This window comes from Bos indicus x Bos taurus, chromosome 27 (assembly GCF_003369695.1).
Source record: "Bos indicus x Bos taurus breed Angus x Brahman F1 hybrid chromosome 27, Bos_hybrid_MaternalHap_v2.0, whole genome shotgun sequence".
In the NCBI taxonomy this organism is placed as follows: Eukaryota; Metazoa; Chordata; class Mammalia; order Artiodactyla; family Bovidae; genus Bos; species Bos indicus x Bos taurus.
Window position 1 is genome coordinate 28,524,296 of NC_040102.1, and position 20,256 is coordinate 28,544,551.

A 20,256-nucleotide genomic window follows, 5' to 3' on the forward strand; every position below is an offset into this window, starting at 1 on the left:
TTCAAACAAAATTCAATGAAGCGGCAAGCATCTCAGCTAAAGGTGGTGATAATTGCATCCATCATCTGTAAGCAACTGAGTTTGCCTGTGTCAGAGAGGTGTAGATTGCAGGCTTAGATTTTAATTCTTTGAAACCCAAGCTGAGGGGCAGAGATCCAGACAGGGGATACGAGGTGGAAAGTGTAAACTGAAGAATGTCAGGCAGTGCAGGCAACAAGAGAAGGTGATAATAGTCCTTCTCCTCAGGGTCCCCAAACACCGGGGGTGGCCTCAAGCTAGGCTGAGTCTGGGGTTGGGGGTGGAGAACGCTGAACTACTGAACTCGTTTTGTAACGGCCCACAGCCACCAGTCGCTTCTACTGCTGTCTGGACACTTGAGTCATCTGTCCTCTGCTTCAGACCTTCTAATACTATTACTGCATTTCCTCAGAGCAGTGGTTCACTCATTCGTTCATTCATCCATTGATTGTTCATCCAACAAATATTCGCTGGAACCAGGCACTGGGGACACAGTGATGAAAAGGACAGACATCTCTGATCTCACTGATCTAAACTTCCAAGTGGGAAGACAGACAGTGAACAGACAAATATACACACAAAATAATGTCAGGGAGTGATCAGTGCTGTGCAGGAAACTAGGATGACCTAGGATAAAAGAATAGAAGGGGTAGGGGCGGTTTACATATGGGCTCAGTAAGATGTCCTGAGAGTAACGTGACTACATGTCATTTTCCCGTGGTAATCCTATGCAGAACTTTATGAAGAACAGCCATACCACTTCCCACACTGGCTGCGCCATTTGACACTGTTGGATTTGTATTTTCAAAGGATTATTCTGGCTGCTGAGTGGAAAACAGATTGTAGGAGAACAGGAATGGAATGAGGGAACCCAGTTAGGGGCTACTGCAGTGTTACAGTTGATGAAAAGCTGATTACAACACCCTCCGGAGACAGCGAGGAGAGGGGACTGGTGGGCCGAGGCAAGAAACTGATGGCACTAACCATGGAGATGCTGGGCTTGGTCCAGACCACCAGGCTCACCACTACAGGCGCACAGCAAGCTCTGGGGACCATGGGCTGCTTCAATTCACACCCTGCTAGGTCAATGGTCTCCATGGGAACGCTGCTGAATTTGGCTGAAGGTCTGAGTGATGCTACAAACAACGTCTCACACACACAAGCATCCAGCTAAAGAAAGTGAGATGCAAGGTGGGCACGTCTTCTGGAAACCAAATCCCACGGGAAGACAGACACCAAGAGCCCCGGAAAGACATCGCTCTTCACAGATTGGGCTCTTCCGTTCCCCATGAAGTATGAGTTTGCAGCCGGACTTGGAAAGGCAGTTTTCTCTGTTAGAGAGAAACCTGCACTTCTTATCTGTGCTTAGGCACAGGGATGGGGAAAGATTTGGAGACAGAGGGAGCTGTGATTTCTCAGCCTTTAGGTTGTTTCCAACTGTGTTCCGTCCTTTCCTCTCTGAGAAAATCCAGCACACCTTTCCTCAGTCCATCTAAACACTCATGAAAACTGTTTTGTTAATAATGACATTTAATAAATGACTTCTGTTTCACCTTTTAAGAATAGGATCCACAAATCCATCCTGGGACCTAAAGAGTTCTTGAACATTTAAAATGACAATCATGACACTTAAGATAACCGGGCTAAACCACTTCAGAAAATAAGAGGAGTGTGTTTATTTTACCACAGTGATCAATTTCAGACTAAGAGTATAATACCAGCGGCTAAAGGAGTTAAGCCTTGATGAAAACTAAGACCAGTCCAATTCCCTGCTAGCCAATTAGCAGCTTTTCGTTTGCAGAAGAAGAATTTAACCCCTGTAGAAAAGTCTTTGAACCAAAACCACAAAATCTTATTGCTGATTGTCTACTGAAATTTACTCTCCAGTTGGATTACACATGATCCCAGAGGCTCAGATGAGAATGGTGGACATGGAACTCTCACCAAAACAGCCAGCAATGCATAAATAAGTAGATAAAGCAACTGGACAAACACACACACACACACACACGAGGGGACCTATAAGGGTTTTGAAAGTATTTCTTCACCAAAATGCTTGTTTTTCATTCTAAAATTTTTCACAAGATATTTATATGTTTCCAGGCTTGTCCACGTAGCAGAAACAGTAATCATTTTTATTGAAGTGTTCAGTTTACTTTATACAACACCTCATTTCTCTGATTCATTATACAACATCTCATTTAAAATGCTAAAGACCCCATTTTGTAGATGTGAAAGGTTTCCTCAAATCACGTGTCTTCATCATAAACTCTTTGGACTGCAAGGACCTCAGAAGTCAGTCATTAAATGATTTTGTTTTGGTTTTAGGGACACGGGAAGGAGAGTTTTAAAATAAAGACAATATTTTTATAAAAAAGAATGAGGGTGTTCATATTGTAACTTGAGGGCTTTGTGGTCCCAAGGAAAAGCAGTATAGCATAACTGTTCATGCTCATGGTCAGGTATTACTGACCCTGGCTTCTTAGGCCCAATCTACCTGTATTTACCATGTAACCTCCGGGAAGCTCAGTAAACTGAACCTCAGTTTTACTAATATGCATTATGGGAAAAACATTACTCTCAGGGAGGCTGTGAAAATGCAATGTAATACTGCACATGAAGTGGTTCATCCAGTGCCCGGCCCACACCTCTCCTGGTACTCAGGAGAGATGACCACTGGGATGACTCTTGTTCATACACTCAGAATTCCTAGAAGCCTGCGGGGTAAGGGCTCACATAGTCCGGATGGAGCTGCCAAGTTTGAGCTTACAGGGTCTACTATTGCTGCTTAATAAGTATAAGGGGCTTCGAAATCAGTACAGGACCTCGGCAAGAAAGTCAGCTAGGACAGGTGGAGAAATACAAGAGAGTTTCTTCCATTCTTGGCTCCTAAAGACTGCTGTTGGTGAATACCCTCTTGGGCTCTTACAGGATGCTCCATCTAATCATTTCTCTGTGATGCACCATTAGTCCAACCTTTACAAACAAAGTATTTCTTTTTTAACCACTTGGTTGCCCAACCTATTTTTAGAACTCAAGCACTCTTAGATTTTCTTTGTCAAATTTTACTTCATCATTTTTTTCAATCACCTCTTCTAGTCTAAAAGTATTAGACAATCCATAATTTATCTTTAAATCTAATAATTTAAAATCTATCTTATTTCAAAACTTTGATATCCTTTGACTGTTTTGTGTCTCCTAGTTCCACTAGAATAGACTCTGTTTCATGATGAAATTTCATCAACTTTTTGCATCACCTCTCCTATTCCAAAAGCATTCTATCAGTCATGCTGCTGCTGCTAAGTCACTTCAGTCGTGTCCGACTCTGTGTGACCCCATAGACAGCAGCCCACCAGGCTCCCCCGTCCCTGGGGTTCTCCAGGCAATAACACCGGAGTCGGTTGCCATTTCCTTCTCCAATGCATGAAAGAGAAGAGTGAAAGTGAAGTCGCTCAGTCGTGTCCGACCCATAGCGACCCCATGGACTGCAGCCCACCAGGCTCCTCCACCCATGGGATTCTCCAGGCAAGAGTACTGGAGTGGGGTGCCATTGCCTTCTCCTCTATCAGTCATAGTTCATCTTTAATTCTAATACTTTCAGATTTATTTTGAAACACTGATATCTTTTGACTGTTGATAACTACTAGTTGTACTAGTAGAAAAGAAGCTGTTTCATGAACCCAATAAAATTTTGATTCATTGAATGAATGTGAAGTATATAAAGGGGTAGAAATTTTGGAGTTTAAAATTACTAACTAAAGAATACATGCTGACCCATGCAATTGAAATGTCTATCTGTGGACTGTCAAGAATGATGAAGAGGCACCCCTGTAAGGACAGTGAATGTGGTCCCATGGAGAGTAGGACTTCATGACTTTTACATAAACTCACTACACAGAAATATTTTCCACTTCTCTTTTTCTCATTTTCCCGAACCCTCCCCCTCCACTCCAACAAATATCACTGAGAAAGTATACTTATTATCATTAATACTGTTTCATCACCAAAATAATTTCTGTTGGAGTCTTTTTAGAGATTCTCAAACAGCACCCTTCTTGGTAAAATTCTGAACCAGTTGTGAAATAAGACAAAGTTCTCCTTTGTCAGAATGTCTCGAATAGGGACTTCTCTGGTGGTTCAGTGGCTAAGACTCTGTCCTCCCAATGCATGAGGCCCAGACTTGACCCCTGGTCAGGGAACTAGATCCCACATGCGGCAACTAAGAGTTCCCATGCTGCAACTAAAGATCCCACATGCTGCAATGAAGACCCGGTACCGCCAAATAAACAATTCGTACATGAGTAAAGTCTCAGATACTTCTAGGGCTTCCCTGGCGCCTCAAATGGTTAAGGAGTCGCCTGCAATGTGGGAGGCCTGGGTTCCATCCTTGGGCTGGGAAGATCCCCTGGAGGAAGGCACAGCAACCCACTCCAGTATTCTCGCCTGGAGAATCCCCATGGACAGAGGAGCCCGGCGGGCTACAGTCCATGGTGTTGCAAAGAGTCGGACACGACTGAACGACCAAGCATACAGATACTACTGACAGTGCAGATATCACCGCGTGCGTGCTCAGCCACTTCAGTCGTGTACAACTCTTTGAAACCCTCTGGCCTGTAGCCCACCAGGCTCCTCTGTCCATGGGATTTCCCAGGCAAGAACACTGGAGAGGGTTGCCGTGCCCTCCTCCAGGGGATCCTTCTGACCCAGGGATTGAACCCGCATCTCCTGTGTTGCAGCCAGATTTTTACCACCAGCGACACCTGGGAAGACCAGATATCACTAACAACCCCCAAATCTGTTTTCTGTCTTTAGGAAATCACATTTTCTAGGCTCCCTTGAAGTTGGGAGGCTCTGGGATGAGAATGGTTGTAATATCTCCACTTGCAGGCCAAGCCTATACAACCTCCCATTCACACTCCTTCATTCTCTCTTGCCCTTCTTGTGGGCAGGATGGCAAACATCAGAGATCCTACAGGTCACATGTTGAAGAGAGCGAGCAGTGTGATCCCATGAGGGAGAGCCATCCCCTGACCTGAATACCAGCCTTGCATCACCAGGAGATGAAGATGTAGACTACTTGTCCTGGGTCACTAGATGTTTGATGTCTTCTATTACTATAGTTTAGCCTAACTTCACGAATGATAAAGCTGGTTGTAAAGACCATATCTTTTATCTATTGGCAGGAAAACTTCAGCAGAAGCAATGTTATCCACTCAGCACCTCTGCCCAGGGTTTTCCCACTCCTCATCCTCATCCTGGCAGGAGCCCTGCAGAAAGCCTGCCCAGTGACCCTCCCTGGAATTACAAATAAGCTCTGGAGAGCTGCTTTTGGAAAACACTTTGGAATAGTTATTTATGGAAGAGTGAGAGGAATAAGATTGCAGAGTAGAGATAAAAGGGAATAAAGAAGTAAAGCAAGAAGGAGTAGGAAAATAAGTTCCTTCTCTACGAGCCTGAAATCTAACCCTGATTCGCTCCCAACCCCACTTCTGCTCCTTGGACTAGATTTTGGCATTCTGTCCACGTGCTCCCCAGCATCCCATCTTGGCTTGCCCTGGATTGATCTTTTCCATCTCAGCCCACACAGCTGAGAGTTCTGCAGAAGCAGAAACCTGCCAAAAACAATAGTTTTCCTAAATGTCCAACAGCAAGGGAAGTGGCTTATATATTATGAAGCATCTGGTCAATGGGGAATTATTCAATCATTAAACATGATCAACCTGAAACCTTTGTAATGACATGGAAAATGTCCCTGAAATAAAGTTACTAAAGTTTTCCTTTCCTAAAAGCAAATCATAAAAGTACATAGGCGATATGGCAACAACTTGGAAAAAAATGTATGTGGGGAATAAAGCTATGGATTAAATTTCGAGAAAGAAAAGCAATTGTTGGGTTAGAGTAGTGGGACTCAACCAATCTTGTATTGTTTCATTAAAGCTATTCTATGCTTAAATGACGGGCTTCTCAGATGACTCAGTGGTAGAGAATCCTAATGCCAATGCAGGCGATGCAGGAGACAAGGGTTCCATCCCTGCGTGGGGAAGATCCCCTGGAGAAGGGAATGGCCACCCACTCCAGTATTCTTGCCTGGAGAATCCCATGGATGGAGGAGTCTGGTGGGCTACAGTCCACAGGGTCACAAAGAGTCGGACACGACTTAGCAACTGAGCAAGCACACACACAAATGCTTAAATGATAAAAGAAACGGCTTTGCCATCCCTACTCAACAAATCTAGAAGAGAGAGGACACTCACCCCTCCCTGCCTTTAGAGGAATCATCCCGGTGGACAGCAGAGAGGAGCCTGGCAGAGCTGGGAGAGCAACTGAGCTCCAGACGCCCCACGGTCTGCACTGATTTCCAGTCTAAGCATAAGACCTGCTGTCGCTTCCATATGTCCCCGCTTTATTTTTAAGTCTTTTGAGATTCTAAGCATTTTGCATTTGGAAAGTGCTATTGTCTCCCTTAGTAACTCAGACACCCAAAGAGAAATACTCCAGACAATCTTTCTTCTGATGGTTCCAGTTAATGTGACATTATTTAAAATGGCTGGGGGAAAATCCATGTCATGTGAAAAGACTCATGTAACTCTCTGTTGACAAAACTTGTGAACGTGGGCTTTGTATTCCTGTCACTGTTCAGGACGGTATTTGAGATGAGGTCCACTTTCTTGTCAAGTCACGTCACCTTCTTGCCATGTATGTGGAGAATGCACACGTGAAAAGGATCCTGAGACTTCCCTGGTGGTCCAGTGGTCAAGACGTCGCCTTCCAATCAAGGGGTATGGGTTCAAGCCCCGGTCAGGGAGCTAGGATCCCACATGCCTCATGGCCAAAATATCAAAACACAGAACAGAAACAGTGTGGTAATAAAATCAGTAAAGACTTTAAAAATGATATACGTCAAAAAAATCTTTAAAAAAAAAAGAATCCAGTACCAGTAAGATGCAAGTTAATGAACATTGCATATGTTTCCTACTTCAAAACATGTCAGATATCAAAAGCTGAGTTTATCACCACCGTCCCTGTCTCCATCACAACAGCTCTGTCCTCTCAGATAAAGGACAGTGGCAACATGCTGTGGTCATTCGTGTTCCAAGCCCTGGGCTTGGCTTCCCTAACGTGCGATCTGTGAGGGGAACTTTCCTCGGATTTGAACTCGGCTTCCAGGCTTTGCAGATGCCCATGGAGCTAATGCAACTGCAGTTGCTCAGTCGTGTCCAACTCTTTGCGACCCCATGAACCACAGCACGCCAGGCCTCCCTGTCCATCACCAACGCCCAGAGTCTACCCAAACCCGTGTCCATTGAGTTGCTGATGCCATCCAACCATCTCATCCTCTGTCGTCCCCTTCTCTTCCTGCCCTCAATCCTTCCGAGCATCAGGATCTTTTCAAATGAGTCAGCTCTTCGCATCAGGTGGCCAAACGTGCAATCTGTGAGGGGAACTTTCTTCGGATTTGAACTCCTGGCTCCAGGCTTTGCAGACGCCCATGGAGCTACTGCAACTGCAGACAAAGCCCTGAGATAAAAGGCCCCGCCGCACACCACCACAGGGAGCCTGTTAGAAGACTCCAGAGTGACAGCTGAACAAACTGTAGGTATTCTCGCTCAGGGGGACGAAGACGAAGAAAAATGTAGGCGGCCACAGGATGAGATTAATGAATTTTTGACTGGGGAATTTGGCCTGAAAACTCATTTCTCACTTCAGGGGTGGGCAGGAACAAATCACGGCAGCTGACAGATGCGTGCAAGGTACTGGAAGGCGCTGCCAGCAGGGGCAAGGCTTGCCCAAGACAGCAGTCTTCCCGGTGGCCTCACACTCAGCCCTGCTCGCGGCTGGCCAGAGCTGGTCTTGGCCCCAGGAAAAAACCACTTCTCCCTTTTGCAACCTCCTTTCCCACCCCTAGACCTCTTTTCTGATCTTGCTCCACGTAAAGTAGAATTGTCCAAACCACTACTCCTTCCTCGTCTTCAGTCGCACTCCCTTCTTCCCCTATATTAACACTTGTTGCACTTTCTAGTACAGTAAGCCCCAGACATACGAACCATCAAGCTGCAAACTTTCAAAGATGCAAACATGCGTCCCCCCGTGCAATCACACAAGTTAGTTCGTGGGACTGGCGTACACTGTCAGATGCATATATCGTCTGCTAGTGGTACTGAACTGTATGATTAGAAATGTTTTCTTTATTTTTTTGCGTTTGCATGTATCATTTGTGTGAAAAGCATTATAAACCTATCACAGTACAGTACTATATAGCCAATAGTGTTAGCTGCGTACCTACGCTAATTTTGTTGCACTTTTGAACATACTGGACTTATGAACACACTCGTGGAACGAAATTCTTTCGTATGTGGGGGACTTACTTGAATTGTCTATTTATGATGCTAGTTTTCGCCATTATGCTTTAAGTTTTCCTTGAGGACAATGACTTTTTCACACCTATCTCTGTATGCAATGCCTAGTAGTGTGTTTGGCACCCAGGAGGAGGTCACTCACCCTCTGTCGTATTAGTGCTGACTTTCTAGCACAGAGACAAGCAGAGTTGCCTCCCAAGTTTGGAAGACCCAAGAGTGACAAGAACAGTTGTACTGGTCACCAACTCTAACTCATGTGTGCGTGCTCAGTTGCTCAGTCGTGTCTGACTCTGCAACCCCATGGACTGCAGCCCATCAGGCTCCTCTTTGCATGGGGATTCTCCAGGCAAGAATAGTGGAGTGGGTTGCCATGAGCTCCTCCAGGGGATCTTCCCAACTCAAGGATCAAACACTTGACTCTTGCGTCTCCTGCACCAGCAGGCCAATTCTTTTCCACTAGAGCCACCTGTCCCCAGCAAAAACTAGCAGCCAATAATGGTGTATTGAAAATGGAATGCATCTTGATGCTAGTCTCCCCAGAGATGCCTGATCTCTGCAACCTCCTCACAGATGTTCCTCTAGCAACACCCAGTGAGAGAGCGGAAGAGCTATACATTTGTGCACCACAAGAAATAATCCTTGTAATCACCCCCTGCTAGCATCCTGATTCTCTTCAGCTCGCCACGGAATCTGTGCAAGCCCAGGACGTCACAGAACACTGGAGGTAGAAACACACCTGGAAGGCTCCACATCACACCGACACTCAATCAGCTAGCAACTGGTGGCACTAACGTGAACACCTCCACGCCAAGCAGGGATGGAGACAGTCTCTGTTAGCTAGAATCGCTTGGGAAGATTTCACATGAGTATTTTGCTGCATCTTCCACATGACCATCATACCCTCAAGAGTGTTTTTTTTTTTTTTTTTTTTTTGAAGTTTATTGACAGGGACTTCCCTGGTAGTCTAGTGGTAAAAAAAAAAAAAAAAAATCCACCTGCCAGCACAGGGGACACAGGTTTGATCGCTGGTCCAGGAAGACCCCACATGGCACAGAGCACCTGAGCTTGTGTGCCGCAACTGCTGAGCCCAAAGTCCCCAAAGAGAAACCACAACAGTGAGAAGCCTGTGGCCTGCAACAAAGAGGAGCCCCTGTTGGCCGCAACAAAGACCACGCCAGCCAAGACCACGCCACAACCTTGACCACACCAAGAAAAGCCCACGCCAGCAACCAAGACCAAGCACAATCTAGATAAACAAACTTTAAACATTTTTACTGACATATAGTTGATCGTAAGGTTTTTCATATTGAAATGGAAAATTGTTATTTTATACATGGTAAGATCATTTTCTTCTGAGTTCATTAAAATTTTGTAGTGAAAATTCCAGTTTATGATTTAAAAATCTAGTAAGAAAAGGCTTCCCAGGCAGAGACACAGGAGATTCGGGTTTGATCCCTGGGTCGGGAAGATCCCCTGGAGAAGGTAATGGCAACCCACTCCAGTATTCTTGCCTGGAGAATCCCATGGACGGAGGAGCCTGGTGGGCTACAGTCCATGGAGTCACAAAGAGTCAGACACGACTAAGCACTCAGGCACACAAGGAAAGGCTGAGTCAATGAAACGTGAAAATATAAAAATCCACATTGGAGAATCAAAAAAATTCTGTAGCTGACATTGGTCACCATATACAGTTACCAATTTCTTTTTTCTTGTGATGAGAAGCTTTAAGATCTGCTCTCCTAGCAACTTTCAAATATGCTCTATGGTATTATTAACTTTAACCACCATGCTATAGGTTACATCCCCATGACTTACTTATTTTAATTACTTGAAAATATTCTCTAATAAAACATTGATTCCACCAAAAGAACATTAGACACACTTGGAAATTTTGTAATGAGAATTAACCCCGTGATTTTTGCCTTTTTTCAGAATGCCAGTGCTTTTTCTGTACTTAAGAGTTAAGTTCAAACAAGCTCTTACCAAGAGAGTAAGTCTTAATCAGTACAAGGCCACTCATATTAAAAAGGGTATTTTAAGGATATTAAGTGTTTTGGCTCAGTAAGAAGTTGGACAAAGAAGAAAGCAGTGAGTTATGAAAAAGTACTGGTATATCAAAGGCAAGAATAATGGAGTGGGGATCTTCTCAACCCAGGGACAGATCCCAGGCCTCCTGCATTGCAGGCAGACTCTTTACCACCAAGGAAGATCCCATATCAAAGGTGAATGGTCTTGAAATTCGCTGGTAGATCATGAAGGAACTAAAAGATAATCACTGTTCTAGAGGATCACTGAAGTGTTTTACAAGAATATTGCAGAGCTCAAAGGAAACAAAACAGGTTGGCAATTAGAGGGGAAAAAAAACATAGGCTTCAGAAGTTTATTTTGAGCTCACTAGCAGCAGCAGCAGTAGCATGAGTTTGCATGGAACTGAGAGTTTCTCAAGACATGGGATTTTGAGTGCTAAATCCTGGACAATCTCAGACTAACTAAAATGGCTAGTAGCCCTACTTTCTAGATGTAGAAGTTACTAGCTAGAGGACCTCATTCCAATTACTTCCCCAAACTTCAGTTTTCTTCCCTCTGAAATGGAAAGAAGAGATTGTTGTAAAAATTTTAAATGTAAGTTAAGTTCCTGGAACATTCAAGTTGTATTTGGCAATCATATTTACTGATGCAAATATTCAGCATGAAGACCAAAATCTCACCCAGACTCTATATTTGATCAAAGAAGGAATTTGTATTATTTTACTACATCTTTTTCATGTGGCCAAGTACACTCTCCGCGTTTCAAAATGTTTTCAGTGGGGTTGTGAAAATACTGCAAATCCTGTCCATTGCCTAGAAACTGAAAATAGTCATTGACTTCTTTTGAATTTTTTTTAAATGATTTGATGTTGATTCCAAAGAAGAGTAAATATTCCCTCTTTCTGAAACTCCATGCATTCTGAGAACTCTTCAGTGAGACTGAAGCACACTATCCGTCAACTACAAACAAATCTAGATCGATGTCAATATCTGAAGATGGTGATAGGGATGGGGCAGGACACCGGGCCACCAGCGGTTCCGTTAGATGCACGTCTGCGCTGTAAACAAAGTCAGTCTTTTGGGTCAATATGAAAGATGATGGAAGGTAGGGGCAACTCAGAAAGGATATTTCAGTAATTACGTAAGGAGTGTCATGGTTCCTGTGACTGACTGGGATCCGCAACTGGCTTTAGTCTCAATAAGGAACTGAAATCAGAATTGGGAAAAAAAAAGGCACAAGGTTGTCAGAAAGGAGCAGGTTAGTACTGCTGGCAGCGAAGCACGGTTGGGGCAGGTACGGAGTAACACACAGATGGGACCGCGTGCCTTCTAAAATCTGATGTCTTCAAAGGGTTTTCCTGAAAATTTTAACTCAATGTCCTTAGTTATTTTTAATTAACTTGTGGGAGGATTTTAAAGCCTCATTTCTACTATTTTTCATTTTTTGTCTGGAAGGACACGTGTTTCTTAACCAACCTCATTTCAAATGCATTTGAGAAAACAAGCTGGATGCAGAAGAGAGCCCTAAGTACCTCCCTCCGCCTTACGTCATGCCTAAAATGAGGAACATGAAGATAATTCGTAAGAGTGGACAAATTTTTTCAAAAATTGTATCCCAACAATAAAATGATCTACGATCAAACAAATGACCTCAATAAAAAACAAAAAGAAGGCAAAGCTAAAGAGACTGATGTCTTTGCATAGTGAAGTCTCTAGAAACTCAAATTTCAGGAGGCATACGGAGAAGGGGGTGACAGCATATAAAAAAGGGAAGGAACTGGCTTGAATCTCTAAGAATGATATTAAAGTATCTAAAATTCTCTAATAGCTGAGAAGAGTCAACCATGTTAAGAGAGCAAGCACGCGTATTTTTTGTTATATTGAAAGTAAATAGAATAACAAGAAATGTACTTATCAGCCACCTGGGCTACGGATGTAGTATTAACAGATGACTCTGAGAGAGAAAAGTACTGTTTGAATTCTGCATTAGAATACTTTGTCAGCAAGCATAATTTCTATCCTGAAAAGGGTAGAATAAATATTGACAAATGGGTGAGGCCCAGTAAGGCAGTCCCTGACATCGCTGAAGTGGTTCTGTTCCCTGGCTGTAAAAACACATATCGTGGTAGAGTATTCTTCAAGAATGAACAGTGCTTCATGGAGTTACGGAGACTAGATAAATGTGTTCCCACTTATCTAAAAGAGATGCAGATGGAGCTTGTCATTTATGGACTAGTGAGCTTGACATCAGATCCACACAACTTTCTGCAATGGAATATTAATAGGTTGAATTGTGAGCACACAGGGGGATGTGGAGAACACTAGGAGATATCGGGGGACCCTTCAAGAACAAACCGTACCCAAGTGATTCCTCTCTCTCTCTCTACATTAGATGATGAAATAAACGTTTCAGATGAATCTGAATCGCAGGAAAGCCTTCGACAAAGTCTCTCACTATAGTCTTATAGAAGAAATAGAAATGTCTAGAGAGAGAGAGACAAAGACTAAACTCCCACTCACTGAACGACCTCGCCAAAGAGAATAAATTAATGCATTTCGTCTGCATCGGGGAGGTCTTTTCAGCAATTTAATCAATAACAGATGGTACCACTTTGATCAGACACATGAGCTGTATGTTAAGGGGAGAGGTACTCAATACACTGAACAGCAGTTTCTTGATGTTATTTTAGAGGGAACGTATCTGGAAGTCATGTTGCTTTTTGAAACCAACAACAACCAAAAAAACTAATTTAACTATTCTACTCGGTCAGTTAAGCACTATTAAATACAGCTGTAATTGTGTTAGAAAAAAATACATGAGTTAAATCTTGAGGAAATTCTATCAACTTAATTTATTCACTGAATTGAAAAGAAATCACAGGGATTAACTTTAGAAGTGTAGTCGTGAGAACTCCAGGCTTAATGGGAACATAGTCTAAAAAGCATTGTGTTGTGCTGTTAAAACCAAGACTACAGGCCCAAAATGGAGTCACTTGTGCTAAGCCCCACATCACCAAACCAACGTTTATAGTTTCAGCTCTCCCAGAAATGAAATCTCAAACCAGTCAGTCAGGAATCATCTGATCAGCACTAGTTAAGTAAACTGCCTGATCAACCCCCTGCCATCCCTTAAAGGAAAGTAACCTTGTAAAAACCAACCTGGTTTTTCACATAGTACAATTTCTTTGTCCTTGCTCCCCTCTTTATAAAAGTTTTTCAATTTGTACAGCTCCTTGGAGCTTTATTCTATCTGCTACATTGGATACTGCTGGATTTGAATTGATTTCTGCTCAAATAAACTTATAAAAAGTGTTTAATTTGCCTCAGTTTATCTTCTTATAGTACTTAGTATTAAGCTATTTAGTCTCTTTTTCAGAAGGAAGATTTTAAAAGGACTGGAAAAGGATGGGTTGTGTCTGAACATCAGTATAAAAAGGTTTAAGGATTTTCACTAACCAAGTGCTGAACACTGATGTTAGTGTTGTGACAGGGGGGCTAGAATTTCAATTATGAACATTGGCTCTGTTAAATAAATATATTAGTGTATAAAACAGAGGACATGATGGTACCCTTGACTCTACCCTGATTTGTTTCGTTCTGAGACCCACACACCATGAAAGGTCTGGACAGGCAAGCATATATTCAGTAGAGAAGGTTCAGGGTGGTGAAGAGACTAAATGATGAGATCATATGAGCAATGATGAAGGAAGGGGAGATTGCTGCCTTCAGTTACTTGAAAGCTGAGCTTAGAGAAAAAGGATCAGCACTAATTTTTTCTCAAAGTGGACCGATGTGAGTGGGATCACGGGGACTGGGAAAGACTAGAGCTGAGTGAGACCCAGAGCCAAGGAAGAATAACCTCATGGATGATCACTCTCAGAGCTACAACAGGTTTCTTTCTTTTTTTTTTTTTTTTTTAGTTTGCAAAGTCCAAGGTTGTGATTTTTTTTTTAAAGGAAGGCAATGGGGGAGCCAAGGCACAAAGTCAAAATAATGAGAATCAGGAAGCCAACGACACGGGGTAGAAAGAGAGTCAGAAAATAGACACGAGGAAAACTGTGGGCCAAGTCAGGAATTTGGGGGCTGCCAGGTGGCAGTGATTTTCCTTATGATTCCCCTGGCCACGCTCAGGGACACAACCTGTCCGTTTTAAGGGAATAAAAATAAAAGCACTGCTCACCCCAACCTCCCTACACTCATGTGAGAAGGGAGCTTCATAGCCATGGTTTCGGAATGTGGAACTGACAAGCAATGTTTGAAGACAAAAGGAGTCAGTTTCTGATTCACAACATTATGGCAAAACAAACACAAAAGCCCAACACTGACAACAAAGAAGAACAAACTCTAGTAACCAAAAAACAGGTAACAACAGGATTCAGGGTCAAAATGGGAGGAGGAGCTGGGGGAGGCATGAGCAAAGAGGATGACAATGAGCAGATAGAGAGAAGGAAGCCAAGCTTGGAAAAAAGGAATCACTGTATCAAACGCCATGATGAATTTTGATGTAATTTCCCCATCACTTGGTGGGAAATGCTGTGTGTACTTAAAGGGGCCAAGGTTCTCAGGATAGAAATTTTCCTGAGGAGAATCACCTTTGGAACCATCCATTTCCTGCATACAGCATCAACCCTCCAACTGTAGCTGCTTGGCACATGTCTGGGGAAGTCTAAACACAAGGAGAAGGAAGCCAAGCTGGTCTGGAACAGACTGATCTGATTGTACTCCAACAGCTTTAACCTATCATGGTCTCAGTACTTCTGCCAAGGGACACAAGATCTTCTCAATGCAATGTCCCCACAACTGAACAGAAAACAATCTGTTGACTATGAACTCCCATTCCTGCAGAGTGCAATTAACCTTGACTGAGAGGGTCAAGTCTTGGTAGACTCGAGTGCCAGGTTCACTGCAGTAAGTTCTGCCCAGTAGACTTTGGCCCCTTTCAGTGTAACTGGTGCGGGTATTGCCTGAGTCTAGGTAGAACAGGTCAAATCAGCAGTGAACCAGACCTTTAGCTTCAGAAGTATCACAGCCATGTGAAACAGACATGTTTTTCTTCACTTTTTGAAACTAGTGACCAAGCCTAATTCAAGTGTAACAGTGAGGAATAAATTACCAACAATATTGAACCATCTTTGATTATTACAGAGAATGAGTCACATAACAAAATTACTATCATCTTATCTGATCTCAAGAAGTTGCCCTTCTGGGCTTCCCAGACTCATATCCCTTGGGTTTGTCCCAGAAAGACTGCTGTGCAAGCGTCAATATTTATTCAAGGAATGGTTTAATAGGATTTCCAAATATATAAGGATCTTTCTGCCCAGGAGATAATGGAGAATCAGATTCATTTTTTAACCTTTCTTTAACTGAAGTATAACCTTAATGCCCAGAAGATGTAAGAGCATGGCACAAGCTGAAGGACATTACACTTTGTTTCTATATTTCTGGAAGGTTGCTTTCTACCCATCATTCTCCTTAACTCATATGTGCTTATAGGTACCTAAGCACCAACTGCATCAAGAGGCACAGGTCCAGGAAATGTGGAAGAAGCGAGGGAAGGCAGCAACTTTATACATTTATTTATCTGTTTGTTTACAGAGGACTTTGTTGGGAGCACAGAGAAGGAATATATATTCTTGACAGGAGCACAGGTGTCAGTCACAAATCTTCCTACAAGAAAACAACTGCTAGTAGATGTCAAATCTGAATTGCCTGAGAAAGAGGTAAATTTTCACAATACACTGAGAGGGACCATAATCTCCCAGGCTGACCAGGACAGAGGCGGCACTCCTGGTAGAATTCTGTGATTCAGTGAAAAGCACGAATCTCAGGAAGAGAACGGTCATTTCTAGGGAAAAGAGAACAAAGAGTGGAAGAAGCATATCGAAAAAAACAGCACCAGAGTTGTGCATGTCCTCCGTGTGCAATTCATCGGAAACAGTCTGTGCTTCAACCCAGAGGCTGCTTTATCAGCAGGGTTCACACACAGGCATGACCTTGGTTTAGGTCAGTCAGCCAGTCCAAGACTTCACTTCAGTTCAGTCATTCAGTCACATCCAACTCTTTGCGACCCCATGGACTGCAGCACGCCAGGCTTCCCTGTCCATCACCAACTCCCAGAGCTTGCTCAAACTCATGTCCATCAAGTCATTGATGCCATCCAACCATCTCATCCTGTGTCGTCCCCTTCTTCTCCCACCTTCAGTCTTTCCCAGCATCAGGGTCTTTTCCAGTGAGTCAATTCTTCACATGAGGTGACCAAAGTATTGGAGCTTCAGCTTCAGCATCAGTCCTTCCAATGAATATTCAGGACTGATTTCCTTTAAGATGGACTGGTTGGATCTCCTTGCAGTTCAAAGGACTCTCAAGAGTCTTCTCCAACACCACAGTTCAAAAGCACCAATTCTTCAGCCCTCAGCTTTCTTTATGGTCCAACTCTCACATCCATACATGACTACTGGAAAAACCATAGCTTTGACTAGATGGACCTTTGTCGGTAAAGTAATGTCTCTGCTTTTTAGTATGCTGTCTAGGTTTGTCATAGCTTTTCTTCCGAGGATCAAGTGCCTTTGAATTTCATGGCTGCAGTCACCATCTGCAGTGATTTTGGAGCCCAAGAAAATAAAGTCTGTCACTGTTTCCATTGTTTCCCCACCTATTTGTCATGAAGTGATGGGACCAGATGCCATGATCTTAGTTTTTTGAATGTTGAGTTAGTTTTAAGACTTGATCCTTAGAATTTGCCAGAAACTCTGTTATTTTTATGCTTGAACTGAATATCAGTGCCAGTTCTATAGGGATACAGAAGACTCTCCTCTCTACAGGCAGCTGGCAAGGTGTCCTGGGAGGTGACTTGAGCCTTGCTGGAAATCTGGGTGGTACCCAGCAGTGATAGTTACAACTGGCATCTCAGTACTTAGGAGGAAGGTGGGTCTCTCTATCAAAATATACCAAGTGATATCTAAGAGACTACCCTAGTCTCACTCAGGGAGACTGCAGTTATGGGTCTGGGGGACAGTTTGAAATACTGTATCCTGGAGTTCTTGAGAAATTGACCCCACAGGACATGCCTGTTTATTCAAGCCAAACAGCAATGACAAAGGGCTGTGTTATATTGCTTCCAACAATAACTTGCTGGAGTCAATGGATGGTAGGATTAGCCTCATCTTGATGGTAGTTTCTACCCCTCCCTGCATAGAATTATAAGGGATGATGGGCAGTGCCAACCTTGACATCTGGGAACAATTTTCTTGTGTGGATGAAGAATGTCATTAGAGGAAAGGTGCTGAAATCCTAAAAAGGCATCATCACAGAAGAAGTACAAGTTGGAGCTCTCTGAACGTTCCTGTAACAGTGCCATTCATTTACTATTTACTTTCATATCTGAATCTGAAAAGATGCCTGTTAAACCCAACTGTATCTCTAATTGGTAAAATTTGGGGCAGTGGAATAAAGTGAAGAAGGGATTGTTTAGATTTTAAGCATAGGAGTCTTTTGGGCAAAGGTTGATCATGATCTCGAATGTACACATGTACATACTTATACACATGCTCACACTTATACACACATATATATCTACACCAAGCTTGTGAATGATAGACACAGTGAAGTCTCTTTCCTGCACTTTTCCCAAGTAGGTAGGCTTTTAGTAGCCAGAAGAATGATCTGGTTCTTAGCTTTGGAGATAATGGGAAAGTGCCTTGGCAAAACACACAAAAAATACTCCAACATAAAGTAAAAAAGTTGAAAAGTGTAAAAAAAAAAAAAAGTTTTGTCCTTCTAGATCAATAATTCTCAAACAAGTGCACAACAGAATCAAAATCCCATTCAATGGTTTGATAAGTGTATCTGCTCTCTCCTCCGGGTAAGATCCCAGCTCTGCCCCCTTATTAGTCATGGGCTTGGGCAAGCTGAGCTCCGTCGAGCCTTAATCTCCTTGCCTAACAAATAAAAATAATGTTAGTCCCTACCTCATGGGATGGCATAAGGATTAAATGAGATACAATTCATGTGAAGCACTGAGGACAGTATCTGACATTGAGTAACCAGATAAATGGAGCAGGGAATGGCAACCCAGTGTCCTTGCCTGGAGAATCGCAGGGACAGAGGAGCCTGGTAGGCTACAGTCCATGGCATCGCAAGAGTCGGATACAAGTGAGTGACTAACACACCACCAGCCAGATAATAGTTTTACCACTTGGATTTTTCTATACATGGCACTTCTTCCTAGAAAACTTTTCCTAAGTTATTACTAATCATATCCAGGAAGGAGATGTCTTCAGTGACCTCTGTTAGTGGCTGGCATTGATGCGGAGCACAATTTCAGACAACCCACTGCTTTTTCAAGCAATGCAATGAGGAAAGTTAGGCTGCCACATTTAGTCATTTAAATACAAATAGAATTATCTGTGCCTCCTCTCTCTCTCACAGTTCTAGAAAACTGGGAAAAACCCCAGTGACCAAACACAGGAAAAGGTAGAAGTGACTCTACTTGAATCTGGGAAACTCACAGCCTGAGGTCTTCTGGGAAGACCTGGATACTCCCAGCTTTCCGTACTGAGGGGTTTTCCTCACATCCCTGATCTGTCTGTTGAGCCTCAACTGCAGCTTTGCTCTTTCTGCTACTAGCAATGTATTCCCTTAAAATTTCCACTCAGGGTCTGACATCAATCATTGACCAAGTCCCCAAGGGACACTATGATGTCATCAGCAGGTATATCTAAACACCATCACAGGCATCCTGATTACAGGCAGTGATTAATGTTGACTGTGCCCAGAAATGGATGCCCCCTTCCCCAGCAATACTAACAGTAATGATTTTTTTCCTCCTCATTTAAAATTACCAGTGAGTTCCACTGAATCCTAGTTGCTCAGTTCCACACTGGGTCATTCTGAGAAGCTTTATTCACATAAGCGTAAGTGTGAAATATCTTGTTAGAGCATTCTTAGTATACGACCTTCAAACGACTTAGCTCAAAGCACAATAGGCTGTTTACTAATAAACCACACGGATTGCAAATTCTTGGAGAGTTAAGTTGGATGAGAGCAATAGCAGCTTGTCTCCTGGAAAATTCCTGGTGAAGTGACATCATCTGAATTTGCCCAGCCAGCTGTCGGTGGATAACTCATAGACCCTAAGGCATTGTGGGTAGAAAGCTCGTATTAAGTAATTATCTGGAATTGAGCCTATTTGAAATAGGATTTACATTGCCACCTTCATCCATACATTTCTGTTGACACGAGCATTTTAGATTTCACCCTTTATTTTTGCACTTCATATACACATTGGAGTGGATGGCTCTGGGGGCATTTAGTTATATCGTGGGCTCAAACGAATCCTCATTCCTCATCATATGCTTGCTCAGTTTGGTAGCAAAGCTATGCTTCTTAAATCATTCCCCTAGCAGGTGCCCAATTTCTCGGACTCATCACTGACTTGTGAACAACACTGCCACCCTCAGGGAGTCCTGGGAAATGCCTTTCAACGCGAAAAGAAGTTGAGGTTGCTATGAGGCTGGGAAGCCCGCAAGAAATAAATGAAACAATATTTGTTTGAGTTGCAAGCTGGGGAAGAAAGGACTGTGTTGTCGAGATGTCCCAACAATTATGAGAAGGGTATTTTAGTTGTTTTAACAAAAGCTAAATGAAAGCGGGCATTTTCTGAGAGCTTTTGGGGGTTTCCAGGAGAGTGGGATTCCCTTCAGCCTCTCCAAATACTTGAGCAGCGACTCACCGACGAAATGTCAGCCCGTCACAGTTCCCTCTTTGTGTGAGACCCTTGCGCGAGATACGTGCCTTGCTGAGGAAGTCCCTTTTGTCACCAAGGTCACTGAGATTCCTCCCTCCCTCCCTG